The 26,368-nt window shown below is 37.5% G+C and overlaps 1 non-coding gene across 1 annotated transcript; it reads left to right on the forward strand.

The window, feature by feature from the left end:
• Nucleotides 1-8,806: 8,806 nt before the first annotated feature.
• Nucleotides 8,807-8,912, forward strand: LOC144708130 (small nucleolar RNA R71). Its single transcript, XR_013582670.1, has one exon. It is a non-coding gene; the product is annotated as a small nucleolar RNA R71 (small nucleolar RNA).
• The last annotated feature ends 17,456 nt before the right edge of the window (nt 8,913-26,368 follow it).

Consider the following 26,368-nt stretch of genomic DNA (forward strand, 5'->3'; position numbering starts at 1 on the left):
AACTTTTATATCTGAAATATTCATATATATATAACTTAGCTCGGAAGAAGGCGGTACGGACCGTCCAATGAATGGGGTAATAGGTCCACGGGATCGGACGGCTGATATTTGATAAAAGGAAAGGGGGTTTGATGGCCGTCGATCTGGGGCCGTGTGAATATCTTCCGATCGGACGGTTGGGATGGCGTCACGTGTGATGGGTGGGCCCGGGTTGTGTGTGGACCGTTACTAGGGGGTGGCCCACTAGGAGAGGATATTTTTGCCACGTGCCTTGTAATGAGAGGCATTTTAGATGGTTAGTGGTGTCCTATTCTGGGCATTTTGGGATGGGGCTGGACCCCTGTCTGATTTAAGGAGATATGGCACATCAAAGATGATCTGAATATGTCTCTGTCTCTCTCTATCCCACTCTCTCTCTGTTTCTCTCTGTCCTTCTCTATCCCTCTCTGTTTCTCTTTCTCTGTCTCTGTCTCTGTCTCTCTCTCTCTCTCTTTCAGTGTATCTGATAAGCCAAAAATAGGGGTGAAAATTACGCAAAATTTTTAGCCCTTGTCGTTGTGAATTTTTGGCTTATGCAATAAAATTTATAAAACTCTACTTAATATGTATAGTGATAAGTATGAGTGTCGTCCAAGGGAGGCAAGTAGGAATTTCAATTTGATTTTATTTTTGGTGTTTTAGATCCTAATTAGAGTGAATTTGATCTTCAATGAGGATCAAGTCACCCTAATTAGGTGAGAATTTAGAGAGGGGGGTAGAAGAGATGAGATGAAACGAAGAAATGTGGGCTCTAGATTGAATTAATTGATCCAATTGGAAGGATCAAAGAATTCAATTAGAGAGGTTGGAAGAAATTTTTGATTTAAGTTTTGGTTGGTTTGAGAATTTGCTAAATCAGAAATAAAAAGGGAAATCTTAATCTCCTAAGAATTAAAACTAAATTTTTTAGAGTTTTGTTTTGGAATGCAATTGAATGCCAAGGTAAATCCCTCAATTTCTCCTCTCAATCCTAATCAGGGCTTGTACATGCCGCTCAAGCCAAGCGATTTAGAAGTTCAGATCAGAATAGAGATGAAGAAACAAACAACTTAACCTAATTCATTAAAAATGCATAAAAGTTCAAATACAATCAAGGAAAAAAAGTACCAGATAACTTGATCCAAGCTAGAGCTCCTCCCTGTCTTGCAGCTGTGATAGAGCACCATCCAGAATGAGCTCCCACTCTCAAAATTCAGCTTTTATACTTAGGTTTTAGGGTAAAAATCACCATTTTACCCCCATTTAGTACTTAATATTTATCTATCAATGTAGGCTAGATCTGAATGATCTAACCGTACAGATAGAAAGAGGGGATCAAGACAAACAAATCCATAAAAAAATCATCTCAATCGGACTTCAGGATCAAAAGTTATTAATAAATCAATTTTAAACCAATTTAATCCATTAGATTTAAAATTGATTTATTTATTAGTTTCGTTTTTAAACACGCAATGACGTGTCGCTCTCTCATTGGCTGGCGCATTTTGAATCCTCCTTTTTGCAGAAAAGTCCTTAAAAAGCCTGGAATTGCTTTTGACGCCCAAAAGTAATTGCGCGTATATACTAGCGCACTCTCTCCTCCGATTTCTCCTAAAACATTAAAAATATATATTAAAAATTGCAATAAAACCCTGAATGATTTTAAATAGGATCTTTACGCCTGCCATGGCATCGAGAGGTGTTTTCAGGGTCTTTTGCAACGAAACGTTGCAAAAGGCCCCAAAAGTCTAGAAATTGCATAAATACATTTTTTCTCCTATAAATATGCCCTTTTTTCATAGAATAAATGCATTTCTTCTTGAAATAAATCCCAGAAAATTCCTAAAAATTCGTAAAAAATTCTAGAAAATTCTAGAAAATTCCCTGATTAATTCCCATGTTGATAAATGTCGAAATAAACTTTTTAATGTGCCATTTTCATCCAAAAATAATTATTTCGAGCTTCAATAAATCCTTAAAAATTCATATAATTAACAGAAAATTAGGGAAAAATCAGAAATTACTTGGAAGCATTATTTTTGTGTAAATATATGATAAAAACCCAAATTTAAGCCTTTTAAATGCATACATCATGCTAATAACATGAAATAAAGACCGAAATTAGGGTGTTATCATATACCCCCCTACTTAGACATTGCTAGTCCCTTAGCAACATCTAAGTACTTTGCTGAATTATCATCTCTTTCATCCTGTAAGTCAGACAACATGTGTGGGAAGTGTTAAGTGTATCAATCACAAGCCAAACTAAAACACTAAATGACATTTTGAGCTCCGACCCTTTCAGGAATGTGGGGTTTCTTTCTCCTTGGCTTGGATGCCTAAGTGGATGAGAAGGGAGTGTACTTGTTTCTAGGTATAACGCTATACTCCTCAGGTAAACTCTCTCCACTCATGTGCAGCTGGTCTCACATCTCTAGCGAGCAAGATCACTCTCTCCCGGGGTGACGGCCACCTAGTACTTGCCTCTCCATTAGCCTTTTCTCTTTCCTAAGAATAGAAGAAGCCATTTCCTCCTCCTGTTGAGCACAGAATATTGAACACAACGAGAAGAGTACATGATAGAGTTGTGATGGGGGAGAATGAGACTTTGTGAAAGAATTAGGGTGAGCATGAACAATGAGAGATTTATGGTCCAACGGGTGTTGTGCTACCTTGGATAACCTACTCCCAAGATTTTTAGAGGAAGTGAGGGAGATAGAAGAGATGAGACCAATGTGATGATATAGAGAATAAAGACCATCTTGCCCTGAATTGAAAGTCAAAACCATAAATGGTGCAAGTCAAACCCTCACTTTCTCTTTGTCTTCTTCTCATTCCTCTTTTCTTTTTTTTTTTTCTTTCTTTTTTTTTTGATCTCTTTTTTTTTCTTTTTTTTTTTCTTTTTTTTTTCTTTTTTTTTTCTTTTTTTTTTTGTATATCAAACAAAGAGGATAACAACAAATGAAACACTTTCCATGACTTGAATAGTTTTTTAAATATTTTATCACAACCAGCATGAGTGTCATAACAATCACATTGGTCTATGGAGAAGAGATAGAAGAACGAGATTTAGATGATGCAGAGCGAATTATTGACAGAAAAGATACAAAGAGGCAGTATCGTAGTGATACCGTGGAAAGTGAGATAAACGTACTTGGGAGATAAGCATATCCTCGGTAGCGGAAGCAAGGTGGTGGAGTCAAGTTGTGATGGATATGGCGTGAAGCGTGTGGAACAATAAGGTGAATGAAGTGGTGGATTCCGTGCATAGGACTCGGAGAATGGCTGCTCACTATTTTGGAATGAAAGTAGGCTAATGGGGAGACGAAATGCATAAGTGGGATCGGCTATTAGAGTTGATGGAATGGGGGCTCTCAGTTCACTCGTCGCTCCCCTTTGAAGCATAGAGCTTCTACCCTTGACTTTACATCATCTAATCACCTACTAGACACCCTCCCCAATTTGAAATTGAATCCACATCGCCCAAAATCACTTGTGTTGCACCTCAACATGTTCTTGATCCGCTCTAGGAGCCTAACTTCTCCACACTTGTTCCCAAACCATTGGATGAAAGAAAATTAATTCATGACTGTGCATGCTAAAGATTGTTAAAAAAAAAAAAAAAACAGGTTCAATTCATGTAGAATTCTGTAAAATTAAATGCATGAACCATAGTTTGTCACCTAAAAATGAACTATCTCCCCCCCATTAAAACCTGCATTGTCCTCAATGCAAAGCTACTAAAATCATGAAGAATAAAATTGAGGTTAGAGGGGCAAACAGTGATATGGAGGATATGGGGCCCTTTAGCATTGTGAACAAGAGATCCTGGCGATAACTCGGATTTGCTGAATTACATACTCCCGCAACCTGGTCAAAGTTACCACAAGAGATGCAACAAAAGTGAGGAGCTATAATAGTAAAAGAAAATAATGCAAAGAAAAAATGAATCCTAAAACGTAATGAAAAGAAAATAAATCTTATTGATGCTCTTAAGTAGAGGGTGATGTCGCCGCTTCTAAAGAAATGTCTTCATTAGGGGGGTGCGGCTCGTGTTCAAGGAAGGGTTTCAAACGCTGCCCATTGACCTTGAATTCAGCTCCATGTGTTGGATCTCGAACGAGAACAGACCCATTGTCGAAATGTTGACATACTACATAAGGTCCATCCCATCTTGATTTAAGCTTTCCTGAAACAGTTTAAGTCGAGAATTATATAACCATACTTTTTGGCCATGGGCAAAACCTTCCTGTGTATGTGTTGATCATGGAATGCTTTCATCTTGGCTTTGTAGATGCGTGAATTTTCGTATGCTTCGTTACGCAACTCCTCCAACTCATGCAGCTGCAATAGCGATGGTCACCTGCATCATCTAATGATACGTTAAGTTTCTTGATAGCCCATAAAGCACGATGTTCGATTTCTAAAGGAGATGACAAGCTTTTCCAAACACCAACCTGAATGGCGACATTCCTAACGGGGTTTTATATGCCGTCCGATATGCCCATAACGCATCCGGCAATTTGCTCGACCAATCCTTTCCATTAGGGTTAATAATTTTCTTCAAGATTTTTTTTATTTCTCTATTGGAGACTTCCACTTGGCCATTGGCTTGAGGATGATACGGAGTGGTAAGCCGATGATGAACTCCATATCGTTTAACAACTCTTTAAAGACTTTGTTATTGAAATGAGTTCCACCATCGCTAATAATGGCTCGTGGGCATCCAAACCGAGAGAAAATATTATCCTTGACAAATTTAACAACTTCTTTATGATCATTTTTTCGTGTTGGTATGGCTTCTACCCACTTAGAGACATAATCTACACCTACCAAAATATATTCATAGCCCAAAGAAGGAGGAAAGGGTCCCATGAAATCAATGCCCCAAAGATCAAACAACTCAACTTCAAGGATAGGGTTTAAAGGCATAGCGGCATTGCGACTTACATTGACCACCGCTTGACATCGAATGCATCTCTTGCAGAATTTATATGCATCCCGATGAAGATGAGGCCAATAAAATCCACATTGTAGGACCTTATGTGCCGTTATCTTGGATGCGTAGTGTCCTCCGCATAAGGATGAGTGACATGATTCCAAGACTCTCCATTGTTCATCCTCGGGTATACATCTCCTAAAAATTTGATCGACGCCTAATCTAAATCCCAATAGTAATACTTGATATCCTTAAAAAACTTTTTTCTATCATCATAATCCCAACCTTGAGGCAATTGCCCGATTACTAAGTAGTTTACTATATGAGCATACCAAGGCAATTTCCGTGTAGAAATTTCTAAAATATGCTCATCAGGAAAAGAATCTGTGATGGGAGTTAGGGCTGGCAATGATAGGCGGGAGAGGTGATCAGCCGCACCATTATCCACTCCCCGCCTGTCTTTAATTTCAATATCGAATTCTTGCATAAGTAGGATCCATCTCATTAATCTAGGTTTTGTCTCTTTCTTACTTAACAAATGTCTAAGTGCAGCATGATCTGAAAAGATTATAATCTTACTCCCTATTAGGTAAGATCGAAATTTATCCAAAGCAAAGACGATTGCAAGTAATTCCTTCTCTGTGGTAGAGTAATTTACCTGAGCGGCGTCGAGAGTCTTACTTGCATAATAAATAGCTGTCGGTTTCTTGTCTTTGCGTTGTCCCAATACAGCTCCCACTGCATAATCTGAAGCATCACAAAAAATCTCAAAGGGTTCACTCCAATTTGGAGCTTGTAAGATGGGAGCCGTAACTAATGCTTCTTTAATCAAATTAAAAGCCAAATTGCATTCATCATTCAAAATAAGTTCTTTGTCTTTATATAGAAGCAAAGTGAGAGGTTTAGCCACTTTGGCAAAATCTTTAATAAAACGACGATAAAAGCCGGCATGGCCCAAAAAACCCCTAAGTTGCTTTAGGGTCGATGGAAGTGGAAGCTCCTTGATGATCTCGATCTTTGCCTTGTCCACAGCCAGCCCCTCCTTGCTGATATGATGACCTAAGACGATCCCCCTGTCCACCATAAAATGAGATTTCTCCCAACTGAGCACTAACTTGTTTTCTTCGCAAATGTGTAACACTTTATCCAAGTTAGACAAACAAGACCCAAAAGATTCACCAAACACGGAAAAGTCATCCATGAAAACTTCAAGACATGTACCAATTAAATCAAAAAACATTGCACTCATACACCTTTGAAAGGTTGCTGGTGCATTACAAAGTCCAAATGGCATTTTTCTAAAAGCAAATGTTCCTAAAGGACATGTGAACGTAGTTTTATCTTGGTCACTTTCATGAATGCTAATTTGATTATATCCTGAGTACCCATCCAAGAAACAATAAAAACTCTGTCCAGCTAATTTTTCAAGTATTTGATCAATGAAAGGTAGAGGATAATGGTCTTTTTTTGTTGCTAGATTTAACTTTTGGTAATCTATGCATACTCGCCAACTCGATGCTACCCTCGTCTGGATCTCTTCTCCATCCTGATTCTTTTGGACAGTAATCCCTGTTTTTAGGTACCACATGAATTGGACTCACCCACTTACTATCTGAAATTGGGTAAATGAATCCTGCTTTCAGCCATTTGGTAATCTCCTTCGACACCACATCGTAAAGATAAGGATTTAATCTACGTTGATGCTGAACTGATGGTTTGGATCCTTCCTCGATAAAAATTCTATGCTGACAGATATCAGGACTAATTCCCTTGATGTCGTCTATGGTCCATCCAATAGCGCTCTTATGCTGTCGTAAGACATCTAATAGGTTAACTTCCTGCTCTAAAGTGAGGGTTGAAGAGATAATTACTGGATATGTCTTTCTTGGACCTAAAAAAACATATTTAAGGTGAGAAGGAAGAGGTTTCAATTCTAATTCTTCAGTGGGCGTAGATCTGTAGTTATTCATGTTTTCACCCTTCATTTCACCATGGTCGTCCTTCTCCCCCTCATAGGCACTCTCATTCACCGCCATCACCTCATAGATTACTTTCCTATAACATGGCATTCATCATTTTCATCATCTAGGAACATGTATAAATGTCTTCCTGGCTACTATTGGGATACTTCATCAATTGAGAGATTGGTAACTCAACCTCTTCTTTTCCCATGCGCAATTTGATTTTTCCTGCATTCCAATCTGTGTTCACTCTTACGGTAGCTAGGAATGGCCGTCCTAAAATAATCGGTGCATGACTAATTTTTCCTGAAATTTTTACGTCCACTACTATAAAATCGACAGGAAATGAACACTTTTCTACTTTCATCACCACATCCACCAACTGTCCACGGTCTTCTAATTGATCCGTCCGCTAACTGCAATTCTAAATTTACAGGTTGTAATTCACCAAATTTAAAAGTCTCAAGTAGGGCCTTAGGCATGATATTCACACTTGCTCCTGAATCAAGTAAAGCTTTGGTGAATACTTCCCCCCTAATTTCGCATTTGATCACTGGTGCTCCCGGATCCTTGCGCTTTTGAGGTAATTCATGCAGAAAAATTGAACTAATATTCTCAGAAAGTGGAATCCTCTTTGCTTCCTAGGAGGTGTACACAGGTTTTTCACAAATTTGGAATAATCAGGGATGTACTGGATCGCATCTAAAACAGGAATTTCGACGTAGCCTCTTTCAAATACTCAAGAAGTGGGCTGTCTTTCGATTTTTCTTTCTTATTGTAAGGCACTAGGGAAAGGGATAGGTGGGCAATATGTTTTGGGGTTGGGTTCCTTTTCCAGATTTTCCTCTACCCCTTCATCCTCATCCTTTTCTACTTCCTCTAACTTATCCTCCACTTCATTTCGTTTCTCTATAGCTGCAAATGGATTAGCCAACTCTTTCCCACTCCTAAGTTTTGATATAGCACTCAGCTCTCCTAGTTCTTGTTGTTCAGTCAATGCATGCATGTCATGAATATGCTCATTAACTACACTACACATGTCATCAACATAAAGTAAATTGCTAGGATTAATACAGGCCTGAGTAGGGAGTTTACCTGATTTGGCGCCCATCTTCATAGGGTCTTCACACGCACTTGCGGTGCTCCCCGCGCAAATTGTTGACCGCTGTGAAGGCAGATCTCCGCCTTGAGCTTCTCCATCTCCCTCCGATGCCTCTCCTCCATTTCTTCAAAAAGCTTGAGCATCCTCTTCTTGTCTTCTTGCAGCTCCTCGATGACCTTGGTGAGAGTCGCATTAGTGGGATCTGAAAAATTTCGGTAAGGTTGATAATGTTGTTGGTGTTGGGGATTGTTCGCCTTGGATTGGAACTGTTGTTGGGGTGGTCGGTTGTTGTTGTTCCATCCCTGTCCTCCTAAGTTTCCTCTAGTTCCCCATTGGACATTGCTCCCTTCTTGCCTGCCTATAGCATTCACTTCTGATATCATAGGGCATTCTTCTCCGGTGTGGCTATCACTTGAGCACATTTCACATCGATTTATTTGGTTGGGTGCTCTTCCGCTATTCTGACCTTGCCATAGTGAGATTATTTTTTCATTCATCTTTTCCATGGCTTTTCCCATCATTACACCTATCTGTTTTTCAATTCTATCCATAGTAATCTGGGGTTCAACCCCTCTAACATCCAACAGTCCACCTTTCCGAGGGGTAACCCTAACATGATCGGAGGCATCTTGGTGATAGGCTAAATTATCGGACATTTTTTGTAGTAGTGCCATAGCTTCATCTTCATACATGTCAGCTATTGCTCCTCCACTCGAGATATCAACTCTGCCTCTCTCCACATCATTTAAGCCTTCATACAAAATTTGTACTAACTCCCATTTTTGAATGCCATTGTGGGGGCACTTCCTAATGAGCCCCATCAATCTCTCCCATGCTTCGCTAAATGTATCATTTCCCTGCTGAAAATTTCTAATTTCTCTTCTGAAAGAATTTGTCCTAGCCACTGTATAATATCTTTTTAAGAAGCTCTTCTCCATATCATTCCATGATTCAAAATTTGTTCCCAATGTTCTAAACCAATCCTTGGCTCTATCCTTAAGGGCATGAGGGAATAGTTTCATTCTCACAACTTCCTTTGAAATTCTGGGGTAAGTGCAACTATCACATGCTTCGTAAAATTTTTCTAAGAAGTCATAGGGCTCTTCGTTTGCCTTCCCCAAAAAGGACGGTAATAGCTGAAATTGGTGTGGATCGATTCTAAACATCACATCTTCTCCAATCGGGGCAGATATCCTGGTTAAGATGGGGGTTTCTGCTGGTGTGGAATACTCTCTAATCCTCCTCCGTCCATCGTTAACTACCTCAGGGTTTCCTGTTCCATTACCTATTGGGTCCATTGGTACGGGTCTAATCAATATCTCCTCTACAAATGTGGGTTCGGTGAAAGACGACTCGGGTGTGGTGGAATCTACTACAGGGGGATTTCTGTCACTGCTCCTGATTCAAATCCAGACCAAGCTTCATACAAAACCACTAATTCAAACACAACACTCGTTAGTCGTTAAAAACCAAATACCGTCTTAAATCAAAATCAATAATAAGGAGACTTAACAAACTCGTGAGCAACAATTAACCACTGTGTTTACAAATAAAAATATGTTGAATTCCTAAGTGTTGCCTCCCCGGCAACGGCGCCAATTGATAAGCCAAAAATAGGGGTGAAAATTACGCAAAATTTTTAGCCCTTGTCGTTGTGAATTTTTGGCTTATGCAATAAAATTTATAAAACTCTACTTAATATGTATAGTGATAAGTATGAGTGTCGTCCAAGGGAGGCAAGTAGGAATTTCAATTTGATTTTATTTTTGGTGTTTTAGATCCTAATTAGAGTGAATTTGATCTTCAATGAGGATCAAGTCACCCTAATTAGGTGAGAATTTAGAGAGGGGGGTAGAAGAGATGAGATGAAACGAAGAAATGTGGGCTCTAGATTGAATTAATTGATCCAATTGGAAGTATCAAAGAATTCAATTAGAGAGGTTGGAAGAAATTTTTGATTTAAGTTTTGGTTGGTTTGAGAATTTGCTAAATCAGAAATAAAAAGGGAAATCTTAATCTCCTAAGAATTAAAACTAAATTTTTTAGAGTTTTGTTTTGGAATGCAATTGAATGCCAAGGTAAATCCCTCAATTTCTCCTCTCAATCCTAATCAGGGCTTGTACATGCCGCTCAAGCCAAGCGATTTAGAAGTTCAGATCAGAATAGAGATGAAGAAACAAACAACTTAACCTAATTCATTAAAAATGCATAAAAGTTCAAATACAATCAAGGAAAAAAAGTACCAGATAACTTGATCCAAGCTAGAGCTCCTCCCTGTCTTGCAGCTGTGATAGAGCACCATCCAGAATGAGCTCCCCCTCTCGAAATTCAGCTTTTATACTTAGGTTATAGGGTAAAAATCACCATTTTACCCCCATTTAGTACTTAATATTTATCTATCAATGTAGGCTAGATCTGAATGATCTAACCGTACAGATAGAAAGAGGATCAAGACAACAAATCCATAAAAAATCATCTCAATCGGACTTCAGGATCAAAAGTTATTAATAAATCAATTTTAAACCAATTTAATCCATTAGATTTAAAATTGATTTATTTATTAGTTTCGTTTTTAAACACGCAATGACGTGTCGCTCTCTCATTGGCTGGCGCATTTTGAATCCTCCTTTTTGCAGAAAAGTCCTTAAAAAGCCTGGAATTGCTTTTGGACGCCGCCCAAAAGTAATTGCGTATATGCCCCTGGCGCACTCTCTCTCCTCCGATTTCTCCTAAAACATTAAAAATATATATTAAAAATTGCAATAAAACCCTGAATGATTTTAAATAGGATCTTTACGCCTGCCGTGGCGACCGAGAGGTGTTTTCAGGGTCTTTTTGCAACGAAACGTTGCAAAAAGGCCCCGAAAAGTCTAGAAATTGCATAAATACATTTTTTCTCCTATAAATATGCCCTTTTTTCATAGAATAAATGCATTTCTTCTTGAAATAAATCCCAGAAAATTCCTAAAAATTCGTAAAAAATTCTAGAAAATTCTAGAAAATTCCCTGATTAATTCCCATGTTGATAAATGTCGAAATAAACTTTTTAATGTGCCATTTTCATCCAAAAATAATTATTTCGAGCTTCAATAAATCCTTAAAAATTCATATAATTAACAGAAAATTAGGGAAAAATCAGAAATTACTTGGAAGCATTATTTTTGTGTAAATATATGATAAAAACCCAAATTTAAGCCTTTTAAATGCATAAATCATGCTAATAACATGAAATAAAGACCGAAATTAGGGTGTTATCAGTATCTCTCTATCTCTCTCTCTCTGTGTCTCTGTCCCTCTCTCTCTGTGTTTCTCTTTCTCTCTCTCTCAGTCTCTCTCTCTCTGTGTTTCTCTCGCTCTCTTTCAGTGTCTCCCTCTCTCTCTCTCTTGCAGTGTCTCTCCGTCCCTCTCTCTGTGTTTCTCTCTCTCTCTCTCTCAGTGTCTCTCCGTCCCTCTCTCTCTCTGTGTTTCTCTCTCTCTCTCTCTCTTTCAGTGTCTCTCTCTCTATCTCTCTCTCTGCGTCTCTCTGTTCCTCCTATGTGTTTCTCTCTCTCTTTCTCTGTCTCTCTCAATCTCTCTCTCTGTTCCTCTCTCTCACTGTATCTCTCTCTGTATTTCTCTCTCTGTGTGTCTCTCTGTCCCTCTCTGTGTATGTCTCTCTGTCTCTCTCTCTCTCTATATTTCTCTCTCTCTCAGTCTCTCTGTCCCGCTCTCTCTCTCTCTCTATCCCTTTGTCCATCTTTATCTCTCTGAGTTTCTCTTTATTTCTTACTCTCTTTATCTCTCCCAGTTTATCTTTATAGCTCACTCTTTTTGTCTCTCTTTATCCCTCTCTTTGTCTCTTTCTCTCTCTATGCCTCTCTGTCCCTCTCTTTGTGTTTTTCTTTTTATTTCACTCTCTATGTGTCCCTTTGTTTCTCTCTACAACTCACTCTGTCTGTCTCTCTTTATCTGGCTCTATGTCCCTCTCTCTATATCTCACTCTCTCTACCTGTCTATGTCCCTCTCTCTATATCTCACTCTCTCAGTCTATGTCTGTCTCTTTCTCTATGTTTCTCTAAATATCTCACTCTCTGTCCATTCGTTTGTCTCTCTGTATCCGTCTCCCTGTATGTTTCTCTCTACATCCTACTATCTTTGTCTCTCTATCAGTCTCTCTCTATCTCTCTGTCTCTCTGTTTGTCTCTCTCTTTTCCCCTTTCTCTCTATATTTCTCTATATATCTCACTCTCTCTCAGTTTTTCTTTCTCTATCCCTCGTGTCTATGTGTTGCTCTCTAAATCTCACTCTGTTTGCCTCTCTCTTTCTCTCTCTGTCTCTGTCAATGTATTTCTCTGTCTTTATCTCAAAGATGATCTGAATATATATCTCTCTTTCTCTGTTTTTGTCTCTCCATCCTTGCGCTTGTCTCTCGCAGAAAGATGATCCACATGTCTATTTCTGTCTCTATCTGCACCTATGTCCCTCTATCTCTGTCTCTATCTCGCTCTGTCTAGTTGTCTCTCTATGTCTCTCAAAGTGACAAGGTTGTTGGTATGTTCAAATTCACTCGGAATCCTTCAAATTAAAATGTGTTTCTGAATAAATGATTCGTTATTTGTTGTATCTAATAATAAAAAACATTACCAAGTAACCCAATAGGTTGAATTAGTGAACTTTACTGGTCGGCTTAAAAATGTAAAGGTGTTCCTTATACCTGAAAAGAGATTCTACATCAGAAAGTGCTGACTCTAATGATACAACATTAGATGCCATCAAACGGGATATTTTTAAGTACCACAAATGAAAGATCCATTTAAGTATAACATTTGGTTCTTTAGTACATGCTGACCTTTATAAGAAATGAGTTAAGGAGATAATCTGAATCTCTCTCTCTCTCTCTCTATCTATCTTTCAGTTTATCTCTCTCTATCTTTCCCTCTCCCTCTCTCTCCCTCTCTGCATATACATACATTATCTCAATCTCAATCTCTCCCTCTCTCCTTCTCATTCTCCATGTCTCTCTTCCTCTCCATCTCAATATATATTTACATATATATCCCTCTTGATAATCTCAATTTAAGGGTTTTAATTTTCATCGTTGGTAATTGAGATTATTCAATAAAAATTATATTTAACCGTACTTAAGAATACTCAGTTAGTGATGAGTAATGGATCGTCTCCACATGGAATGATGATTAAGGAATTATTTTCTTATATTAGTGATGATGAACAAGAGGATAGACAAAAACAAGATTTGATTATCTATGTAGAAAGAGAGAGAATGTGAGCTAGTGATATCAATTAAAAATACGTAAGTTATAAGTTAATTTAACTTAAATAAAAGAGTAAGTGCACGTGACGGACATGATGATGGATGATGGTATGAACAACAATAGTAATTGGATTTGGAATGGTACAGTGGCGAGGATGAAGAGACGAGAAAAGAGAGTAAAATGAGAATGCAAGAATAATGATAAACACTAATTAAGCTACCTATGATGTCGGGAAAAAAAAATGTAAGACGAAGACACTTACCTTAGATCCGTAGGTTCCACCAAGATCAGGGTGATTTATGAGTGCCGGTAAGCTCCCTTTTTTCTCAAATGCTTCTCCCCACAGCACACTTGATGGATCTCAAAACTCACTATCTTTCAATAAGCCTACACAAGTAGGAAGAAAGTTCAAGATGAATTTCCCAATGATCCAGGCCTCTATTTATAGATCAGAGGGTATGGATAGAAAGAGGAGGGGAAGACGAAGCAACGCTGAACATTTCAGCTCAATCAGAGTTGTAGATCAAAAGTTATGGCCGTTTAAAGTTGAAGCAATCCTAGTCCTTGATTTCTTTCTCTCTCCTCGCCAACGTCCTCGATTTCCATGCCCATTAAGAAGTCATAACCCTTGATATTCTGCACTTTTCATATTCCGTGCGAGCGCCCTTCATATTCCGTGCCACATGTACAATAAAAAGGATAAAAAACATTAAAACCCCCTCTTTCTCGAGGCTGATGTGGCAGCACATCAAAAAGCCACGTCACCCTCTTTTTTCTTCTCTTTTCTTTGTTTGAAATGAGTGGATGTGAGAGTGCACGTCTCCCGACACCAAAAAAACCAAAAATACTTAATAATTCATATTAAATAAAATAAAAGCCCAAAAAATACATATAAATATATATTTTGACTCAGAAAAATCATAACATTCTTAATTTAATGTCAAAAAGTTCCATAAAAATCATATTATATCTAAAAAATTATATTCGTTTGGAGTCTACTGCTAGAAAAATCCCAAAAAATCCAGATAATTCAGAAATTCACTCTAAAAATAGATTTAATCATTTTAAGCTTGATAACATGAAAATATGAGTAATTTAATGTAGATAAACATGTAAATATGATCATATAAGGTACTAAAAATGCATGTCATCACCTCTCTATCTATCTATCTCTTCCTATCCCTCCCTCCATACCTCTCATACTCTCTTCCTCTCAGTATATACGCATAAATCTCCCTCTCAATATCTCTCTTTCTCCCCACCACTCCCTCCCTCTCAGAGTACATCTTCATCTCCCTCTCTATCCCTCTCGATATAAATATACATCTATGTTTCTCTCTATGTCCCACCCTCTCCTTCACCCTCTCCCTCTCCCTCATCCTCTCCCTCTCAATCTCTTTGTCTCCCACTCAACATCTGTCTCCCTCTCTGTCTGTATCTCTCTCTCTCCCTCCCTCCCTCTCCATCACCCTCTCTTGGTTCCTCTCCCTCTCTCAATATCTATTTCTCTATCTCTCCCTCTCAATTTTTCTCTCTCCCTCCCTCATTATCCCTCTCCCTCACCCTGTCCCTCTTCCTCTCCCTCTCTCAAAATATCTCCGTCTCCCTACCAGTCTCTCTCCCTCTCTCAATATCTGTTCCTCTCTCTCCCTCTCAATCTCTATGTCTCCCTCTCAATCTCTCTTTCTATCTCTTCCTACCTCCCTCTCCCTCACCCCCTCCTTCCTCTTCCTATCTCAATATCTCTTTATCTGTCTACCTCTTCTTCACCCTCCTCTTCCTCTTCCTCTCCCTTTCTCAATATCTCTTTCTCTGTCTCCCCCTCAGTCTCTCTCTCTCTCTCTCTCTCTCACTTTCACCCTTAATCCCTCTCGCTCTCTCAATATCTCTATTTCTATCTCCCTCTCAATCTCTATGTCTCCTCTCAATATCTCTCTCCCTCCCTCCCTCTCCCTCACCCTCTCCTCTTCCACTCCCTCTCTCAATATCTGTTCCTCGGTCCACCTCTCAGATGGAGCCAAACTATGTGTTATTTTAGTGTTATTGTAATTGAAATTTGCCCAAATCAATTAAGCTTTACAAAAAATAGAACACTCACTCAAATGTGTAGTAGGAGCAAGGTCATCTCCACAGGGACTGGCCTTTAGATGCAAATTTAATAATTAATTTATAGTTAAAGAGAATTAATAATAGTAACAAGGATAGTGGAAATAGTAGATGATGAGTAATTAATAGGCTGGGGGCAGTATCTAATGGATTAGAGAATTAAGATTAATATCATTATACTAAAATTGACCGGGTGCGACACATGCTTCAGGCCAGGTTGGCTCGAAGCCCAATCATCTCTTCTTCCTATGTTTCATTAAGTTTGTGAGCCATTGGGGTGTGATTTATCCTATCACTTGCCGACCTGCCCCGATGTAGAGCTGAAACAAACGATGAGATACAATCCCATATCAGAAAATGCAAAATAAATGAATGCTATATAAATTTTGTCCCATGTTATGGTATGCAATAAATAAACACTTGCTTCTCATTCACGTGCACGGGCCTCTATGTGGGCCTTATGGGGCCTCTGTGTGCCAGCCATCGGAGACTCCATGTGGGGCAGCACTCGATGAATGCTAGCAAGCTTGAGTGATGTGTGCTAGCTAGCTGGTGGCTGGCTTGAGTGTTGCCAGCTCCCTCCTTAATCTGGCCATTGAAAGCCCCCTTTTTTGTCTTTCTCTTGTTCTTTTTTTCTAAATAATGTATTTTAAGCTTAATCTCATTAGAGAGAGTAATTCCAAAACATTTTCTAAATGAGATAAAAAATGGCCTTAAAAAATTAGTTAGAACTATCGTAAAAAGAAATTTTGATTTTAATCTTTTCAAGAATATATGCATAGAAGGGGAATTTATAATAAAATAAAGATACGATTAGTAAAATTATGAATAAAATGACTCTAAGAGGCGTACATTTTAAATACCCAAAATCACTTGAGCACTTTCCCGCCCCCTCTTCCTCTTCTTCTCCATTTCTCTCTCTTCCTTCCTCCCTCCCTCTTCCTCCCCCTCCCCTTTTTCCTCTCCCTCTCTAATATTTTTTTCTCTCTTTCTCCCTCCCTTTTAATACGTATGTCTCCCACTCAATCTCTCTGTCTCTCTACCCCTCGCAATGCCTCTTTATCTCCACCTATCAGTCTCTCCCTCTAAATATATATCTCTCTCCCTTCCTCTTCATCTCTCTTTCTCCTTCTGAATCTCGCTCTCTCTCTCAGTGTCTCTCGATCCCTCTCAATCTCTCTCTCACTATCAATCTCTCATTCACTATCAATCTCTCTCTCCCCCTCTCAATCTCTCTTTCCCCGTTTCAATCTCTCTCCCCCTTTCAATCTCTCTCTCCCCTCCCAATCTCTTTCTAACACTCTTAATCTGTCTCTCTCTATCTCTCAACCTCTATCTTTATCTCTCTCAATCTCTCTGTCTCCCTCTCAATGTCTCTCTCCCTCTCAATGTCTCATCTGCCTCTCAGTCTCCCTCCCCCTCTCAATCTCTCTTAAATCCCTCTTCATATCTCTCTCTCCCTCTCTGACCCTCTCAATCTATATCTGTTTCTTTGTCAACCATTATCTCACATAATTTTTCTTAGTTTTTGTTTACTCTCTTTCAATATCAGGTTCCACTTAGACTTTATTTTTCTCTCTATCTTTCTTTACATTTATCATTCTGTCTCCCAATTCCACAAACAGTCATCTCTTTCATTTGTCTAAACTATCCCAATTTATCTCTCTCCCAATTTTTATTTACTCTATACGTTGACTTACAGTATTTCTTTTCACTTTTCTTTATCTCTCTTTTTCTCTTCCTCTATTCTTTTTCTGTCTCGTTGCTTCTTATGTGCACATAATCTATTCTTTCAATCCTATTTATTTATTTTTCTGGTATACTCTCACTGCCACTTGCACAAACATGCAACATATCTCCCTCTCTAATGTAACATGCATATTATCTATGTACTTATATGGTAGCTAATGTCTTTTATGCACAATTTTGTGTCATTTTTAAATTTTTACCCATTCTATAAAATTTATAAATTTATATTTTGCATCAGTTAGATGTAGATTTCTGGACCAACCATATTTCAAATGTTAAGGCCCAACAAATGTTGTCCACATTCCTAGCTGTTGCCCAAAAAATGAGGCCCAATAAAGCATGGGAAAAGCATGGAGTTCGAGGGCCTCGATATGGATGAAAAACTTATAATAATTCAAAATGGAATACTTAAATGGAATTATAATGACATCAATAAAAAAATGAAATGAATCACTTGATAAAGAGGTCATCTCTGTGATATTTCTAATCCTCGACTGAGTCGTGTCGAGCTACTCATGCATGCAGCCGGGAGATGTATCAATGTGATCCTTGGCACATTGAAGATCCATTCAAGATTTTTCATCATCGTTATGCCATCTCGATAGCATAAAAAATAGAGGGGTGCTAAGTGGAGGACGGAGAAGAAGGGGCAAGGCCTTGAAAAATTCTGGCTTAGGTAAATTTTGTTTAGGGCCTTCCCCTATTTATACTAAGTGGGTATTTTTAATAAAATCCCCAAAGTTTATACTATCCAACGCCCAAAAGGCCAAATGCATGTGACTCTTAGGTCCATGTATTAGTCTATTTAATGGCTCTAATGGCCCAATAACCTTTATTGGCCTTCGAAATTAATATAGTTAATGAATTCAATGGTCCAATAACTTTGTACATAGATTATTTAACTATATCATCATATAGATTAATTATTATTGGATTGGTTTAACCCAATCAATAGGTCAAGTCGCCAGACTATGGGGTTCCAATTTACACCTCATGCTATACAAGATACAAAGGAGTGTATATTGCCTCACTTATTAAACATGTCTATCATCACTTATTGTGTACGTATAGGCCCTCATTTTCTTGCTGCTCCTAGGAGGACTTAAGGTATGGTCAACTTGTTGGGTTCTACGGGCCTTGATATAGATTAAGAAATCAAAACGATACGCAGTGGAAGACTTTTGCAAAATCGAAGAATATCATTAAAATCATAGAATCGAAGAACCTGTGCATGGATCACATCCATGGTTTCTTGGATCCCGGGGCAAGATGAGTCGAGCTGCTCAAGCGTGCAGCCTCCAAATGTATCCACGTGCTCCTCGACACGTTGGATCTCCTCCTTCTCATTGACGAACCCTGTTCAACCTTAGTTGATGTTGTTACGCCATCGTGATCACATCAAGAGTGGAGAGGGGGTGTGGGGAGAATGGAGAAGAAGGGGGAAGGGCCTTGAACAACTCTGGCCTAGGTGAATTTAGTTTAAGGGCTTCCCCTATTTATACTAAATGGGTATTTATCATAAAAACTTCCAAACTTAAGTATATCTTATGACGTTCAGAATACCATTGTGTGTGACTCTCTAGGCCCATGTATCAGTCAACTTAATGACTCCAATGACCCAATAGCCTTTATTGGCCTTATAAATTAATTAAATATATCATAATACAGATTAACTAATATCAGATCGATTTAACCTAATCGAAGGTCGAGTCTCCATCACATGGGGTGCCAAGCTACACCTTGTGCTCTACAAGATACAAAGGAGTGTGTATCAACTGAGTCTTGGAACCTGTTCGCCATTGATTACCATGTTTGTAGAATCCCTCATACACTTGATGGTCCTTGGATGACTTATGGTAAGGTAAATTGTCAAACCTTAATCAGTCATACGAGTTAGTACTGATGTATTCGAAAATTATCGGAGAACTCTTCTCCAATATTTCACTACCTTGAAGAAGGACTTCATCGCATCATCTCCCTTGAGCTGTCACCTCTTATACCGAGGGTGGACAATCCCATCTTGACCACTGCATCGTCTTCATGATCTTCTTGATGCACAAGAACTAAGACTATTTAGGTCATAGTCAAAATACAACTGTATGTCCACAAGACATCTTTGGTGTCTCAAGTCTAATGACCACTTACACAAGCGTGACGTGAATCAACCTGATTGAAAGTTTGGTATAATACCATTTAGAGGTTCGTACCGATCAATGTAGTGAACTTTTTCCACTAAAGAGCACCCATTATCTATGCTTAGTGTCTCCACACTAATGGCTACGGGAATGGCCATACTCATCGTATGACGAGGCTAGATAGTGCTATTATATTTGGATACTTTGATGTCCTTCTCGCATAACCTTCAAATAAGAATATTTAGAACACATGCTTAAAGACTAGTGATCTCTGTATTACAATCTTATTATAATTCACTTAGTCCGATTATATATTCAACATAATTCATTATAAGCATCACAAGTGCATTATAATGAGTATGGTCTATTAATGAACATATAATGAGACATGGAATGTGTGATTAGCTTGCCGACCACATATATTTCCATAACAACTATCAATTCCTAATGGATCATCTGAGTAAGTATAGGTATGTTAAAAAATCACTGGTTAACCGATAATTCACTGGCTTAGCAAAGGACTTCATTGCAACATCTCATTTAGTTGTCTCCTCTTTTATTGAGTGTTCATGATCCCGTCTAGACCACTCCATTGTCTTTGTGAATTGCATGATGCGCCCAAACTACAACTACTTAGAATCCCATGATTATGAACTCATAGATCATAATTGAAGTACAATTTTATGTCAATAAGACATCTTAGGTGTCTTAGGATTGGGGAACACTTACACCACTGTGTTGTAAATCAACTTGATTGACAGTTTGGCATAATACCATTGAGGGCTTCATACATATCAAGTTAGTGAGCTCTTTCAAGTAAAGAGCATCCGCAATCTATCCTTATTGTCTCCACACTAATGGATATAGGACTGACCATACTCATCATATGAGAGAGGTTATATAGTGCTAATCTTGATACTTTGATGTCCTTCTCGAATATCCTTTGAACAAGAATATTTAAACTCATGCTTAAATACTAGTGATCTCTGCATTACAATCTCATCATAATTCACTAAGTCAGATCATGTATTCATTTACTTCATTTTAAGAAGCACACATGCAATGAATACATACTATTAATGAACATAAAATGAGATAGGTTATGTGTGATTGGCTTGAAAGCTTCATATATTTCCATTAAAAAGCTAAAGAGAAGAGGTCATGCCAAAGTCAATGCCTATGTTGACTTCATTCATCCTTTTAAGCCATTTGATTTATAATGTAGAATGATGGATCCAATATAGGAAAGGGAAGAAATATAAAATATACATTATATGTTCTATATGTAGGAAAAAAATTAATGATTTAGGATGGGCAAGGCCATTGGATGTGCTCACTAAACACCACCCACATGATAAATGGGGGCCATTGTTGAATACATGGGCCAATTATGGCAGTGACAATGATGTTGGCTACCTATGATTGTCATCATCTTGCGTAGTAATGAAATGACCAATAATGACGATAAAAACCCATTTTGTATCATTTTTTTTATTGGCAAAAACACAGTGCTGGGTACGACGAACTCAAGGGTTGTGCTCGTAGACTAATCCAGTCGTGCCCTAGATGCCACCTAGGGGTTTTGTATATGCAAAGTTGAATGTTCAGAAGAGTTTATAGACGTGGAGTGAGCATAAATATCCCAATTACACAAGGACCCCACTCGATCATCCTATGACACAAAGGAAAAATATACAATAATGATACTAATTGCATGTCGCAATGGAGTCCTCAAGCACCAGCAACTTGTTCATGTCCCTAAAGTTGGTGATGCATGGAGCAAGTGTTATGTTCGCGCTCATCAGGTATCATCTTGGAGCTCTGCGAAGGGTACAACATCTAGGCAGGATGCCGTGTACTCTCGCTCTGACATTCCATGCAATACGCCACTCATGGGGGTAGCCGGGCACAAAAGTCTAGCGTGATCGGAGAGTAGACAGACTGAGTCTCTTGACACGATAGCTACCTCAGGCCTCCTTGGAAGACCATGCCAAGTATTGTAGAGGGAATGGCTGTGAGAGCATATTGCATAGTTGGTGAGACCATCCTACGTTTGATTCCCCTCTCACAATTGGTGGCGATTGTTGGTGAAGTGCGAGCGACACCGCATGATGTCTCGTCATACAGTCTAGAGGCATCACTAAGAGAATGAGCCTACGCATAGCATATCGACTAACAAGGGTGAGTATGATTCTATGATGATACCCTAAAGATTTCATTCCTCACAAAGGACCAAGCTATCACATATCCTTGTAGCCTTGGCTGATGTGTTAGTTCCAAATCCTTAGAAATGTGAGAAACCAAAAATTATACTCCCTACGTGGTCTCAAAGGAGATCTCCACCAACTGGGCTTGGGTTTCCCTTGGCTGCACTATCCACGTTGAGCTTAAGAGAACCCATTGCCAATGGGACCCGATGGACGATTTATTTTTTGGCTGATGATGTGAGTCAAAGTGGACGGGATGAACCAAGTGCGGACTAGGTCATATGTAGGCAGTGAGTGTCGGGCAATAAGTGGTATGAGGTGATGGGTTCACCGTAGCCACTGCTTGACATGACTCGTGACATCATGTGGGTTCATGGTGTACCCTACAAAACGAGAAGAGTTTCACCCTTTTCATATCTCCCAAAGTAAGTATGCTATGGTAATTTGTAGATAACGACTAAGTTTAGAGCATGTCGACAAGATAAATATCTTGTAAAAACACTCAAGTGTTGTTAGTGTGGTATGGGAATGGAAAATCAGATGACAATGGTGAATAAACTAACTTCAACATTTTGTAGCACTCTCACTATGGAAGAAGAGGTGTTTTATAGTCTCAACCTGAGGGAGACGAGGCAACAATGGTCGCGTGATTGATGGAGTGACCAATATGGGTCACCCGATCATCACTAGGTAAGCCACGGTGCATGAATCTCCAAAGGAAGAATGAGACACGGGTGATAATTACTAGGTGCCAAACACGTCAACCCCAAGCCTGCGTTGGCAATCTCTGTCGGAAGTTATTATAAGAGGAACAACAGGAGAAACTCCCATCATGCGTGAGTATTTAGATAGAATGGTCAAAGGATGGCCCTATTTTAGTGGCCATAGCAGTTAGTAAGAAGTCAAACAGAAGTCCATGTTGCTCCCATAGGAGTCTCATATTGCCCATGAGCAACTAGGCCATGGTAACCTAGAGTTGGTAGTGTAGAAAATTATGGTGGTGAGGGAAGGTGGTATCCACAAGCCAAGTATTTTACCATACACTAATTGTGTTTTGGTCACCGCTGATATCTCTAGCTTGTGGTGTAGCCAAGCATACCACTATTTGGGGAATTTTTATGAGCTTTAGGACAAAGTAAATCATCATTTTGACATGGATCACAACTTACTCTGGACATGGTTCCATTGTAACATTCTTTGCATGATCAACAATAAATTATGATTGGCATAAGGTTGAAGAGAGGTAAAAAAGGGATCCAAAACAAAGGCTAAAAAAATGTACTTTCTTTAGGGATCTATCCTCTTAGATATTGTTTCATCAATTTTCATATAATAAGCATTTAGGCTCATGTATATGAGCATTTAGGCTCATGTAGAAATAACTCTTTTTCCAAACCTTTTAATCCAATATGTTCAACATATAGAATAAATAGTCACTAATTGATTTAACCAACTGATAAGTGGATCTGCCAGCACATTAGGTTTCAAGCTTTTATGCATGTTTAGAAGATATTAAGGAGCTCCTGAACTATGTTGTTGAACTTCTCTGTCACCATTAACCATCTACACATAATCCATCATTTACATAATAGTCGTCGAATGACTTTGGGTATGGTCGTGTCAAATGTTAATTACTCATCTTAGTTAAGACCCAAAACCTTGGAAGATTATCTAATAAAAAAATTCAGTTATTTCACTTCATTGGCCAAGGACTTCATAGCATCATCTACACTTAGTTAAATTCCTTCTTATATGAAAGGCACACTCAGAATCATTTAAAACTATTTGTTGCTTCTTGTGAGCTAAACTAATGTAGAATCTCATCATCATGACATAAAATTCAGAGTTTAAAATGACTTGCAAGCCAAAATATGTCTCTGGGGCTAAGGTCAAAAGAGAAATAACTTGAATATGAAGTGACTGAACTTGGTTTAAAGTTAGATTTTAAACATACAAGGATTCAAGTAAATCAATTTACTGAATTCCTATGTTAAAGAAATCTCACTTTCTCTCCTCATTGTATTAAACACAAATTATTTTCATATGAACCATCCTCAACTAAATACTCTTTTCTTCAATCAAGATGTTAAGAACTCTCGGAAGATCCTACAAATCTAATATCCTCTGAATCACTCCTAGATAATTGTTTCTGACCTTGATGCTTGACACATCTTAATAAGTCATTTTAAAGCTCTAATTTATGCAAAAAAAATCTAAATTTTTTTCATACTTAGAATAGGGTAAGTGTTGAATGGAAAAGGATTAGGTAATAAGAGATAATCTGCATTTCAAATGTAATGTTAAAATAATTATTTTGGTGATTTTAAATTTATTTCAAGGATTTTAATGTATTTTCTTAATCTGAAAATCAATGAAATAAACAAAAACTAGTCAAAATTATTTTAAATCAATGAAATACATATTTATTATTTTATATAGTTGGAGAATTTTTAGGGAAATAAATAAGATTTCATGTGGAAGCAAACCTTCAGGAGCAGTTTGTGGCTGGTGGCACTCCACCAGGTGGGTAGTAGACTGAAAACTCTATAAAATTTCCTACCTGTTTAATGCATTGGAAACTCTATAATATTTCAGCTCTGTTTAATGCATTGGAAAACTTAATATCTAGGCATCTAAAGCCCTGGAGATAAATATAAAGTGAAATATTCAGGAGAAATTTAAATTAAACATTCAAGAGATCACACGAACCTTGTTGTCACTTCTCCTAAGCGCCAAGTTTTGCTATTCTCCAAGAATCTTGATCACCCTTGAACTGTCCCTTCCATACCCTTGTAGAACAAGAATGGATCAAAGAAATCTCATGCTCTAGGCCTCAAAGAACAAGTTGAGAGCAGCAATCCTAGATGAGATATAGAGAGAGGAGAGAAGAGAATAAATAGAAGCATCCTAACTCTTCTAGCCATTGGATTTAATTCTAAGGGTTTGGAGGGCTTGGATTTCTTGATATCCAGACTGGACCCACGTTGCATCCGTCCTTGATTTGAAAATAGGCCTTTCAAATTCAAATTATGGGTTAGTTCTATAATTCTTGCTTTTTCTTATCTCAAATGAGGTTTGAATGGGTTTCTAGATTGGGCTTATTGTATATTGGGCTTCCTCTTATTATCTATCAGATGGTTAGGTTTCTACTTCCTCTTATTTTGACCTCAAATTCACCATTGTAATTACCTATGTCTTGTTTTTAAAACAAAACTCCCAAAAGATGTGAGAAATCCACTTGACTCTAAGGAGTCAACAGGGGTTAGTCTCAAAAATTAATAGTATATAAAAATAGATCTTAGGAAAATAAATCATAAATTTCTCATTTAATCCGTAAATGGTGAATAATGGGTCACTCATAATTCGAGTCGTTCGTAAATGGTGAATAATGGTGCTATCGTATCCATAAATTTCTTAGTCACTCGTAAGTCTGAAAAATTAAATACTTAAATTTGAAAAAAAAACTAAAATGGATATTACAATAGTGTGAACGGTTCAGTTTGGAAATTTTGCAAAATGATTTTTTTATATTTAGTTTCGTTTCAGAAGAAAACAAAATTTCCTTTTACAATGTACAGAGTTAATCAACTGAAATAGTGCAAGTGATTTAAAATTTTAGTTCAATAATTTAAGTTTTGTTTTAGAATGTAAATCTTAGGCTGTTAATTTTGAATTGAAGTGTTGAATAAAATGATACAAAAAATAGAAATTCAGAAGTGTCCAATACTTAAAAAAAATTTAAATCAACAATCAAACAACTACAGAAGAGAATATGAGATCCTTTTTAAAGAATTTCTGAAGGATTTTTAATTCATTATAGAATTGTATGACAGTAGAGTCTAAATTTTTCTTCGGAAGTTATAGAGTAAGTTTATATTTAACTATATAAGAAGGTTATAATGAGAGATTTGATTTTAAGGAAGTCAAACAATACATATAGAATAAAGTTTCATGGCAATTAAAACATTAAGAAATATAAAATTTCAAGGTAGTAAAAAATTCAGGGAGATTAACTTTTGAATTTAGTAAAATAAATTAAATATAAGATATTCCAGGTGATAAAATTCCAGAGAAATAATTTCTCATAAAATTAAATTTAAAATTATCAGAAGAATTAAATTTTACACTGTATAATCTTTTAGAAAGATTAAAATTTTCATTTGTAAAATGGATTCTTAGCATCTTAAAATTTTTGTGACCATAAAATTTTTGGTTTGTCTATATCAATCTTTAAGATGACTGAAGTGGCCCTCTTAGCCTAGTTTAAAAAAATGTTACAATATCAGCATAAATATTAAGATTATATTACCATATAAAACAATAATAAACAAAGATAAGTAGATGACCTCTAGTTAATGAATTTCTCACATTTGACTTAATTTCCTAAGATCAACTATTGAAATGAAGTTTCCTTTTTGATCTTTTACTTTAGCTAGTTGATATGTCAAAACTCCAGGTCAAGAGCTCTATTAAATTTTCACAAGTCCTAGTTTTCTTTGCAAGAGTTTCACTTAGTTTGACACCAGGTGCAATAAGAGATCAAGAATGGTTCACTAAGTTGTACTATTCAAACTCCACTCAAGTTTTATCAAGGTTCCTTCATAAGATTCCTTAAGATACTTTCAAATATATTTATGTGGTTCTCCTTTAGAGGATCCCAAAATAATGCCTCAAAATATTGTAATAATGTTTCCCCAAGACAACCCAATAGGATCTAGATGGATATCCCAATATGTACGATGTAATTTCCCATTTAATCATAAAAAAATACACTAATTATTTGTTGATATTTTCCCCAAAATGTCTCTTTTGATCTTCTGAATATTATTCCTCTAATACATCCCCAATATCCACTTTATATTTTGCTCACTAAGCTAAATATAAAAGCGCTAATATGTC

The sequence above is a fragment of the Wolffia australiana genome, chromosome 9, assembly GCF_029677425.1.
Source record: "Wolffia australiana isolate 7733 chromosome 9, ASM2967742v1".
Taxonomy (NCBI): Eukaryota; Viridiplantae; Streptophyta; class Magnoliopsida; order Alismatales; family Araceae; genus Wolffia; species Wolffia australiana.